An 11,810-nucleotide genomic window follows, 5' to 3' on the forward strand; every position below is an offset into this window, starting at 1 on the left:
TGCTCTGTATGTAGTCCGTATTGGAATCTCTACAAAGACTTATATTTAGGGGACTATAGTAATAATAGTAATAAAAGGTAATTCCTTATCAAGATCTAATACTAGCTAAATTAAGGGCATGCAAGTGCTCTGGCATATTCTGGCTGGAACAAATTTGGAATGGAACCGACACGCACATTAATTAGCATTATTATTAGTTTCCTTATCTACCTGCACGTTTAATGAAGCAATAATTTACTTCCTTATTCGTAGGAGTGCAAATTAAGTCCATATTAGCCTTAGAGAATCTCGATCTCTTGTAATAGCGAGGTAAGAGTAATACTAGCCATCGGATCTCTCCTAATTAACGGCTCGTATCAATTTGGACCATCTGTTGCCTAGAGATGTCACCTCGGCATCGGCGGCGTCGCCATGTCGATTCCATTGCGGAACGTACGTCAACAATGTCCAGCACTCTAGAACGGCGAAGAGGACCCATCATTTCGTGGTACTTTACCCCCTCCGACCTCGACGGGTACCACTCTCTCTATAAAAACACCAAAGATCTACGCGTTCTCAGCAAGCAGCTGCCGCCTGACAGCATTAGGTTACGATGGGGAACCATGCCGCGCCTTACACGGTCATGCTGGCGATCCTGCTGGGCGCCTCGCTCGCGAGCGCGAAGACCCTGCTGCAGCAGCGAGATGTGCTGGCGACCTTCCTGGAGAGCAGGGCGAAGACCCTCGCGACCGGTGCTGTCAACCCGGACACGTGGGCCAACCCCGACAGCAGCTTCAGGCACCTGCCCAGGAGCGCCCCGAGCGCGCCGCCGGGCGCCAGGGAGGCCGACAAGATCGCGGCGCTGCCCGGCCAGCCGCCGCGCGTCAACTTCGACCAGTACTCCGGTTACGTCACGGTGAGCGCGCAGTACGGCCGCGCGCTCTTCTACTACTTCGTGGAGGCCGCGTACGGGGCCTCCTCCAAGCCGCTCGTCCTCTGGCTCAACGGCGGGCCTGGGTGCTCCTCGCTGGGGGCCGGCGCCATGCAAGAGCTCGGCCCGTTCCGCGTGAACCCCGACGGCAAGACCCTGAGCAGAAACAGGCACGCCTGGAACAATGGTGGGTGACTTGACTGATCGACCCTCTTGATTACACAACTCTCATGCGCGACGCGCGAGTCAAGAAGGTATAAGCTGTTATATGTACACATCTTCGCAGTGGCAAATGTGATCTTCCGGGAGTCGCCGGCGGGCGTGGGATTCTCGTACTCGAACACGTCGTCGGAGAACCACGAGAGCGGCGACACGAGGACCGCGGTGGACGCCTACAACTTCCTGCTCAACTGGCTGGAGAGGTTCCCGGAGTACAAGGGCCGAGACTTCTACATCGCCGGCGAGAGCTACAGCGGCCACTACGTCCCCCAGCTCGCCACCGTTATCGTCGCCCTCCGCAAACTCGGCGCCACAAGCATGAACCTCAAGGGGATCTTCGTAAGTTATTGCCTGGTCATGGCAGACTAGTTCAGCACTGATGACATCAATGGCTAATCGGGGTTATCCACGCAGGTTGGCAACCCGTACCTTGATGACTACAAGAACACGAGGGGACGGTACGAGTTCTTGTGGAACCACGGCGTGATCTCCGACGAGGTGTGGGGCAACATCAGCGAGCACTGCAGCTTCGGTCGGTTGGAGGGCAAAGGGTGCGGCCAGGCCAAGGCCAAGGCGTCCGTCAGAACCGGCAACATTGATCGTTACAACATCTACGCTCCCGTCTGCATCAGGTCGCGAGACGGGAGCATCCACTCTCAGTAGCTACGTACGTATATATATGCTCTTGCTCTTTCAAAAATCTCATTGGTCAACATATCTCATCAGACCAGAGAAGGTACTGATTAATTAATTAGCTAATGTACGTGGCTGGGACAGTTAGCAGGCTATGATCCGTGCATCGGGCACTATGTCGACGCCTACTTCAACAATCCTGAGGTGCAGAAGGCCATGCATGCTCGAACCAACACTGACTGGTCAGAGTGCGCGTAAGTACACACTTCCTTAAAAACTCTGTCTTATTTACCAGATATGTTTCTAAGCCCACCTTGTTCTGTTCACAGTAACGTAAATTGGAGCGATGCCCCAATTTCCATGGTGCCAACCATTGATTGGCTTGTCAACAACGGATTAAGAATCTGGCTGTACAGGTAACTTACATACGTATTTGCAGACTTGCAGTTCATTCAAAGACACAAAATGAAGAGAAATAAATGGTTATAGTCTTGCTACTCCCATCTCATTACATCACGGCTAATGAACTCGATGACAGCGGTGACATGGATGATGTCTGCCCGAGGTACTCCGTCAAGGATCTCAATCTGACGGTCACAAACCCGTGGCGTCCATGGTACACCCCAGACAGCGAGGTAACTAATTATCCTCTACTATCATATACTACTTTTGTGATTTGACTCTCTATATACACTAAAGTGTGGTATGGTAAAATCTAGGTTGGAGGCTACGCTCAGCAATACAAGGGAGGATTCACATTTGCGTCAGTGAGAGGAGCTGGCCATATGGTTCCTAGCTTCCAGCCTAAAAGATCGCTTGTTCTTTTCTACTCCTTCCTCAAAGGCGTTCTGCCACCTGCGGTCCCGGAATTGAACGCCTGAGCATACATATATATTGCTGGTTATGTGAGCATATATGGAAGTTTTCAGCCGGCTGGACAAACTACTAGTCCAGCCATTTACAAATAAATCAAGTGTGATATATCAAGGTGTCTGATTAGATCTTGGGGAAGTTCTTTCCCACATGATTGGTGTTCAACCGTGTGTACGTTGTCCCAAGAATGTTAGGGACACATTGCTATTTACTCAATAACATAATACATTGTGATTCGCTTAGTGTGGTAAATGAAGTTTTATACAGTAGTCATCAACCGGCAAGGATTTTAGGGCATCTCCAAGGCGGACCCTCAAACCGCCCGCATACGTCCAGACCGCATTGCCATCCAACATGGGCCTGTATCGATCCGCGGCGCGGTCCGGGCGTACTTTCTCCCGCAAACCAGAGACAAAGATGAGGGTGGACCACGCGCCTCCATCCCCTCCCCCCCAATTTTCTCTCATTCCTTCTTTCTCTATTGCCTTCGCCGCTACATCACCACCCCGCCGGGACTCTATGTCTTCGTCACCTCCAACGTTTCATCCGGGCTCCACCCTGCTTCTGCTCCCTCGCTGTTCAACCCCTGTCCTCCGACCGCCCCGCCAGGTACCATCTGCTACTGCTATACTCACCATGACCGACAACTATTCGATGAATTGTCGGAGCTAAAAAAGTTTTCCCTTCTTTCTAGCAATAGATTCTGATTTGAAGTACATATATCAGCACTATGTTGAGTCGTCCGACGAGGATAACTCGGATGAGACGGCGATGATGCATGCGGTCCTTGAAGACGCGGAGTTTGCGAAGGAGCATGTTCTCGTTTTCGAGGGCTCGATCTAGGGTCATCGAGTGCTCAATTGCAACAGGGCGCGCAACCATTTGTCACTGATGGCCGACTACTTTGCCCCGGATGCACTCTTCGTTGACTGTTTTTGCCGACGTTTTTGGTTGCGCAAGACTGTTTTCGATCGTTTGTACTATGGCGTCCGGTCCTATCATGACTACTTCGTCTTGAAGAAGGACGTCGTGGGAAGGATTGGCTTCTCTAGTTACCAGAAGTACACGGCCGCACTACGGATGCTTGCATATGGCACGACCACTGATTCGTGGGACAAGCACCTACGGATGTCTGAGAGCACATGCAGAGATACCATGGTCAGGTTTCGAACTGCCGTGGTCGAGGTGTTCGGACCCCATTACCTAAGAGAACCAACTGTGGCAGACATCGAGAGGCTCTTGGCAAGCTCAGAAGTAAGAGGATGGCCAGGTTTGTTTGGATCTCTTGACTGCATGATTTGGAAATGGAAGAACTGTCCGAAGGCTTTACAAGGGCAATAGCAAGGTCATGTTAAGAAGCCCACCATCATTCTTGAAGCAGTTGCATCACATGATATTTGGATTTGGCATGCTTATTTTGGCATGTCTGGGTCTCAGAATGACATCAATGTGATGCAGCGATCATCGTTGTTTGCGAGGCTAACTGAAGGAAAGTTTCTCCTTGCCACTATACTGTCAATGGACATGAGTACAACATGGGCTACTATCTGGTTGACGGTATCTATCCTCCGTAGGTTACCTTTGTCAGCACCATCCTAACCTAGTTGGTCAGAAAAAGGCTCACTTTTCCCAAAGCCAAGAAGCAGCTAGCTTTTTCCAAAGACAAGAAGCAGTTAGAGAGGATGTCGAGAGGGCATTTGGAGTTCTGCAGACCCGTTTTACAGTTGTTCATGGACCTGCTAAGCAATGGAATTCGGAGACCTTGTGGGAGGTGATGACATGTTGTGTGATCATGCACAACATGATCGTCGAGGATGAGGGTGACGATGTCGCCGCAGCTCTAGAATTTGGGAACATGGGTGATAGATCCTATCCAACTTTCAAACAAAATTCCGGCCATATTTGAAGAGTTTATTCAAATGCATCAAAAAATTCAGCGTCGACCAACTCACGAGTAGCTGAAAGAAGAACTGATTGGGCATAATCGGGCGGTTAAATGGGACAATAATGTTGGGATGTAATATTTGAACTTTTCAAATTTAAACTAGTGCTGCATGCGACTATTTGAACGTATGCACTCTATGTATGCGGCTATTTGATCGTGCGGACATAAAAAAATGAGGGAGGCCAGATGTATGCAGGCAGCGTTGGATGGCGGTCTCCTGCATCTGTGTCCGTGAACTGATTTCCGCTGTCCGCGGAGGGATGCGGGAGGAAATTTACGGGTTTCCGTTGGAAGTGCCGTTAGAGCATCTACAGCCGCAGTTGGCAAATTCGGGCCCTCGAAAGCCCGCGGACACGTCCGGGTGCGTCCACGGGTACTGACCAGGAACCCCTCATATTTGCCACTCTGCATCCACGTATCTTATATCCGGCACCTTATATCCATACTAGACATGCAAATGTTGACCTATCCTACATGATCAAATCACGGACAACAAAAATCTGCTACAAAGGAACACAAGATCGGCTGAAAACGGACATTAACATACTTCACCACATCCAAAAGATCATAGTTCATTCCCGGATAAGTTGATAAACTTCTACATCTAAAATCGATGTAAACATTGAGGAGGAAGGGGAGCCGGAATCACCACTTCCATGCCGGTCCTTTGCCCTTCCAGTCGCCGACGCAGCTGTAGGCGTCTGCGGCTGGTGGAGGGTCTTGGTTGTCGGAAGAGGAGGTGCAGTTATCCCCACCGTTTGAGTCGGAATCCGATATGACGGTGATCCCCTTCATCCGACAGACCGCCCTGTCCTGCTACCGCTTCAGCCTGCGACCCGAGCCTTCTCCGCCACTGGCTCCTTTGCCTCGCGCTCCGACTTCTGAATAGCAAGCGGGAGCGCCTTGGCATTCTTCCGTCGGAGGCAGCGGGTGTCCATCTCCACCATCTTGAGGGAGCGGTGGTACACCCATGCGAGGAGACACGCGTCCTCTCGGCGTCCGGCTCCGTCCCGTGGTGATGGCGCGCGGACTGCTCCGCCGCGTCCCTCTCCCGTGGATGCGGCCGCTCGCGACGCGTGGCGCACGCCTCCAACTCTGGAGTGCGCTTGCGGGCCGGAGGCGTGGGCACAGCACCCAGCGCTGGCCGCGTGGAGGAGCCGCCGGCGAGGGAAGGAGACGGCGCAAGGCCGAAGCGGACTGTGTTGTCCCTGCGTCGCTGTGCGCTGGACGGGAGGGTCCAGCTCCAGCGTCCGCGCTGCGCCGACGCGGGAGCTGCGGCGACGCTCTAGATCCGGAGCTGACGCCGGTCTTCACCTTGGACCGCTCCAGATCAATGCAGAGGGCCAACTCCTCCTTGTAGTCGAGCTTCGAGCCGGAGTCTCTATCGGAGCTGCTCATCCTGGTGGATGGGATCGGAAAGGGAGAGGGAGAGGAGTGGACGGAGCAAGAGAGAGAGAGGGACAGAGTGAGCTAGGGTTTGAGCTCGCCGCCCGGATTGGGGTTTTTTGTGGGGTCGGCGGTGGGTCGGGCCTGTCAGGCGGACGGGCCAGGGCGTGCTCGGGCCACCCCATATCCGTCCTATATTTGGGCGGGATATGAGGGGTGCCGGTCAGCCCGGGCGTTATCCGCGGTTTGAGAGGTCCAGTTGGGTCGAGTTTTTTTTTGACCGATCACTAACTGGCGGCCGGTCCAGGCATTTGAGACGTTTTTATATAATCCTCGAGCTCCGGTAGGTTTTTGGGTTAGTTTTTTCTTATAAATTGCATCATCTGTGTAGGTTTTTGGGCGTGGTTTTACTTGCAAACTGGACCATTTCTATCATTTTTATAGAAATTGCAGGAACCCCTGCTCTCTCCAAGAGGTTCTTCAAAAAAAAAATGAATTTAGCTATTAGAGAAACGAACCGGCCAAACCAATCTTTACGCGTGGAATGCTTCAATGGGTCAAATTTTTGTTTCTATAAATTGCCGTCACCTTTATCAACTTTACTAAAGTTTTTTTTTTGAAAGACCCAGCAAAGCGCTGGTGTCATGACATGGACACGGCCTGGATGCCCGATGAGCACGGTGCTTCCTATAAGGACCATGGTCTGCGCTTTCTTTCTCAGGTACGTGTACCACCTAACGCTGACAATGCAAACATATCATGGTTTGAACGGTTCTTGCAGCCCCCATGGTTGTTTTTATAATTTTATGCCCACTGATTAAACGAAGCTTGTTGTTTTGAGGTCGACCTCATGTCATTAAGTCTGCTTCAAGTTGTTTAATGGTGGTAGATACGACATGGTCGTCTAGTCCTATCGTTTTTCTCGATCACGTGTTCTTTTGAAACACGTAATGTTCTTTTGAACTGTTCTTTCTTCCTTCACCTCATGGATAGCACCTGGCTCCTATGCTATATATACATACACGCGAGAGGAGAGAAGAACATAACACTCTTCTCGAGATCGGACATGGATTCGAGGATAGCTTTCTCTTGCTGCGCTCTGCTACTGGTCACACTGTTGCCTCTTTCGGCAAATGCGTCGAGCAAAGTAAGTTATAATTCCTTCTTGTTCGCAAGACTTTAACTTTGGCTTGTTCTAAAAAAAATTCTGACCTCTCTTCGCATGTTCATTTCAGCTCTACATAGTGTACATGGGGGAGAAGAAACATGATGATCCATCTGCTGTCACCGCGTCACACCATGACATACTAACCTCCGTGCTTGGGAGGTACTGGCTAGCTAGTAATCCATGTTACTATATATTAGTACTGTTGCTAACATTATGTCTTGTCTGCAACAGCAAAGATGAATCCTTGAAGTCGATAGTTTACAGTTACAAACACGGATTCTCTGGGTTTGCGGCAATGCTCACCAAAACCCAAGCTAGGACGTTGGCAAGTAAGTGATAAAGATCTGCTGTCTTTATATGTTTTTTTTGTGGGGTGTCTTTATATGTTTTTTGCGGAGTAATTCACATTGGATACTACAATTGTAGAATTTCCTGAAGTTATAAGTGTGAAGCCTAACACTTACCACAAGGCGCACACAACTCAAAGCTGGGACTTCCTTGGCCTTGGACACAACAAATCACCACAACAAACTGACCTCCTCCGAAAAGCGAATTACGGTGAAGATATCATCATCGGGGTGATCGATTCAGGTTTGTAATCAAATTTCTAGTTTAAATTCAGAAGTTGTTGAAACCCAAGTCAGACATTAGAAATGGACATCGGTTGACTCCGTGCTTGTTTTTGTTGCAGGCATATGGCCTGAATCACGAAGCTTTGATGACAACGGATACGGCCCTGTGCAGGCACGGTGGAAAGGCATATGCCAGACCGGAACAGCGCAATGAAACGAGTTGCAATAGAAAGATCATCGGCGCACGGTGGTACTCCGAGGGAATTAATGCCATGCACCTCAAGGGTGAGTACATGTCACCTCGGGATTTCAGCGGCCATGGCACTCATGTTGCCTCGACGATTGCCGGAGGAGAAGTGCAGGGTGTGAGCTATGCCGGCCTAGCCACCGGCATGGCACGTGGCGGGGCACCACGTGCACGGCTAGCAATTTACAAGGTGTTATGGGGCCCGAACACAGCAGCCAGTGACGCGAGCATCCTCGCAGCCATTGACGATGCCATACACGATGGTGTAGATGTCTTATCGCTCTCACTGGGAGGGGGTGCCGGTCATGAGTTCCCTGGGACACTTCATGCTGTCTTGAGAGGGATCTCAGTTATCTTCTCTGCCGGGAATGATGGCCCGGCACCACAAACGGTGACGAATGTCGTGCCATGGGTCATGACAGTGGCCGCTAGCACGATGGACCGGGCCTTCCCAACCTTCATATCTCTCGGAAACAAAGAAAAGCTTGTGGTATGTACGTTTCTCCAAGTACTTGTTCTGATATTTCCTTTTTAAAAAATATATAGGAAAATGCACCCAAATACGTCCACTCTCAAGGAATAGAAACATCCCAGCTAGATAAAAGTCGATAATTTACATCATTACACATGCTAGGTACAGGTTAACTAACAAACTGTTTTTAGTTGAAAGAACACAACTGACTTACCATAATCGTATAGGTTTTACTCTTTTTTGGCGGGAAGTCGTATGATACGTCAAGTGTCAAATTAGCGTGCGCCGAAACATAATCGTATAGGCATTCATTTAACTTTATTGAAAAAGAAAAACTTACTCTCTCATTTGTCTTTGATCTTAAACGCAGGGACAATCTCTTTACTACAACTCTACTCTGAACGGCGACGACTTTAAGGAGCTTGTTCATGCGGGAAGGTAGCGACATAACACACTCAATTGACAAGTTACACTGTTATTAGTTCCACAGTTTATCGAACCATATTCAGTTTAAAACTTTTGCGCAGCTGCACGGAGGAGTGGTTAGCGTCAAGCAATGTGACCGGCAAGATCGTGTTGTGCTACGCACCGAGGGAGGCTCCGAGCGTGTTGCCTCGGATAGAGCTACCCCGCACCATCAACCGTACCGTGAGTGCCGGAGCCAAGGGCCTCATCTTCGCGCAATACAACATGAACAGCTTGGACTCCCTGACGGCGTGCAAGGCCGGCATGCCATGCGTTGTGGTAGACTACGAAATCGCACAGAAAATTGCATCTTACTGGGAGAACACAGAGTAAGAAGTCGCGTTGCCTGGAATAGGGTCGATCGTCATATATTTTCTTTCTCCAATAACTAATCTGTGAATGTTTTTTGTCATGATAGGAATCCCATTGTGAAGGTGTCACCTACCATGACTGTTGTCGGAGACGGGGTGCTATCGCCGAGGGTTGCTTCATTCTCCTCCAGAGGTCCGAGCCCCCTATATCCAGGCATACTCAAGGTACTCCCACTGTGAAATTTATAACTCAAAGACAAAATAATTGCACTTGCGGTCCCCCCTTTTTTGCGCAAATACTTGCGGTGCTTTTAACTAACTTTTGTGACCGTCTCCGGATTTAAGACTTTTATCTCTGTGGATGTTTTGACAGCCCGACATAACTGCGCCAGGTGTCAGCATCTTAGCAGCTGTTCGTGGCTCCTATGTGTTATTTTCTGGTACATCCATGGCATGTCCACATGTCTCTGCGGTGACCGCACTGCTTAAGTCGATTCACCCTGATTGGTCACCTGCTATGATCAAGTCTGCAATTGTCACCACAGGTATGCACAATGTTTATATGCAAAGTTCTTCCAGCTAGTTTATCTTATATTACTAACTTGTTTCTTTGTGATGATTCTAGCATCAGTGACCGATGGTTTTGGTGCGCCAATCGAAGCAGAGACGGTCCCGAGGAAGGTGGCTGATCCTTTCGACTTTGGTGGTGGCCACATAGACCCAGACAGAGCCAGTGACCCTGGCTTGGTCTACAACGTGGATGCAAGAGAGTACAACAAGTTTTTTAACTGCACCATAGGATTGTTACATGGTTGCGAATCCTACCAACTCAATCTCAATCTCCCGTCGATCGCTATTCCGGACCTCAAGGACCATGTCACGGTTCAACGCACTATCACAAATGTGGGGGCGGTCGGAACGACTTATCATGCGGTGCTTGAAGCTCCAGCAGGGGTGGTCATGTCCGTGGAGCCATCAATGATCACATTCGCCAAAGGTAGTAGCACAAGCATGACATTTAGGGTGTCGTTTACTACAAGGCGGAGAGTGCAAGGCGGGTTTACCTTTGGGAGCTTGACATGGTCAGATGGAAATACCCACTCGGTTAGGATTCCTGTCGCGGTAAGAACTGTGATACAAGACTTTGTTGCGGATACATCTTAAATATATCAAATCAATAGTGTGCAATTGTTCGTGCATTCATCTACTTATCATACAAAAATGTAGGAAATACTGAAATCCTTTTCTTCCAATATTATTAAATACATGGTAGTCCTTCATGATTAATGAGATGTGTTGATCCTTGACTGTACTAGCAAAACATTGTGTGGCGTGACCACGTGTCCAAAGGGAGCACATACTTCAGGAAATTTTAACAGGAAAGATGTACTTGCACGTCTCTCCTTAGACGGCAGAGTATTCCGTCAACCCCTTATGTCACAGTACATTTTGTCTATGAAGAAAAGCAATGACAACGACGTGAATCGCAATGAAGTTAGACATGCACAATCACCGTCTATAATGTGGCACGACTTTGTAACAGAAAATTATGACACATGACATAGGAGAGGCATAAGAAGGCTAGCAGCTCTGCAAGTGATATAATGGAGAGGCATTTAGACATGACCAAAACAAGGGACAGTAGCTATTTTCCGGAAGCGGCCATTTGGTGCCCGGGCTCAGATGAGCCAAGGCATTAACAGTACCGTGAATTAAAATAAAAAAATTCAAAAAGTTCTAATTTCTTTTATGGTGCAAGATGCTTCTGTGCGTGAACTCGGTTCAAAATTTTGTGAAGTTTGGACATCCGAGGAGTTCGTGGCAAAAAAGACAAATTTCAGATGTCTGAGAAACTTTTGAAAATCGAATTGTTCACGCTTGATTTTGTCTTTTTTGCCATGAGTTCCTCGAAGGTCCAAACTTCACAAAATTTTGCACGGAGCTCACGAACAGAAGCATCTTGCACCGCACAAAAATTGGAATTTTTTTTAACTCTTTTTATATTTCAAATCAAGGTATTGTTCATTGTGCTCATCCGAGTCCGGGCTCTGGGTTGAATTATCGTTATTTTCCCTGGAATTGCCCCAAAGTAGTTTGGAACCAACTCATGCCTCGAGGTTGTGATTTCAGCACTTGTAGAACCTCTCTCTGGTGTTCTGCCCGCGGCATGGACGCATGTCACTACATTCCTTCCACGGTCCGCACAGGGTACTATGGGGGGAGCGACAGGATCAGGAGCCTGGTTTGCGTTGGTCATTTGCAGCGGCTAGGGTTCTTGCTGGAATTAGGGATCGGGCCATGCGAATATGGGAGGTCCATAAAATATCTTTGCTGGTGTGGCACAGTCGTGGAGCGGCGTGATGGACGTTGGTGGTATTTGCAGTTTATAGGAACACGAACCATCAATACATACTGGCACAAGACATCGTGGTTGTCATGCACCGAGCGAAAGTTGTTGTGCACGCGGTTCTACCATACTGCTATATGACCTTGAATACTTACTTTGGACGGACCATATGGTACTGCTAAAAATCAGTTGACTGAGACTTCACGAAGTCTCAGTCGACTCATAGACCATTAGATCTACTATTGCTTTTAGATACGTGCAA

General features: G+C 48.9%; 2 pseudogenes across 2 annotated transcripts; both read left to right on the forward strand.

Moving 5' to 3' along the window:
* The first annotated feature begins 576 nt into the window (after window positions 1-576).
* On the forward strand, window positions 577-2,867 carry LOC125548317 (serine carboxypeptidase 1-like; annotated as a pseudogene). The gene is made up of 7 exons (XR_015599636.1): window positions 577-1,097; window positions 1,197-1,468; window positions 1,544-1,796; window positions 1,907-2,016; window positions 2,092-2,178; window positions 2,301-2,397; window positions 2,482-2,867. The product of XR_015599636.1 is annotated as a serine carboxypeptidase 1-like (transcript).
* A 4,087-nt stretch (window positions 2,868-6,954) lies between these two features.
* Window positions 6,955-10,488, forward strand: LOC125548102 (subtilisin-like protease SBT3.9; annotated as a pseudogene). Its single transcript, XR_015618358.1, has 10 exons — window positions 6,955-7,113; window positions 7,202-7,293; window positions 7,366-7,463; window positions 7,561-7,725; window positions 7,826-8,443; window positions 8,796-8,863; window positions 8,953-9,219; window positions 9,309-9,426; window positions 9,575-9,746; window positions 9,827-10,488. The product of XR_015618358.1 is annotated as a subtilisin-like protease SBT3.9 (transcript).
* Window positions 10,489-11,810: the final 1,322 nt, after the last annotated feature.

This window comes from Triticum urartu, chromosome 3A (genome assembly GCF_056163025.1).
Source record: "Triticum urartu cultivar PI428250 chromosome 3A, HENAU_Tu73, whole genome shotgun sequence".
Classification (NCBI taxonomy): Eukaryota; Viridiplantae; Streptophyta; class Magnoliopsida; order Poales; family Poaceae; genus Triticum; species Triticum urartu.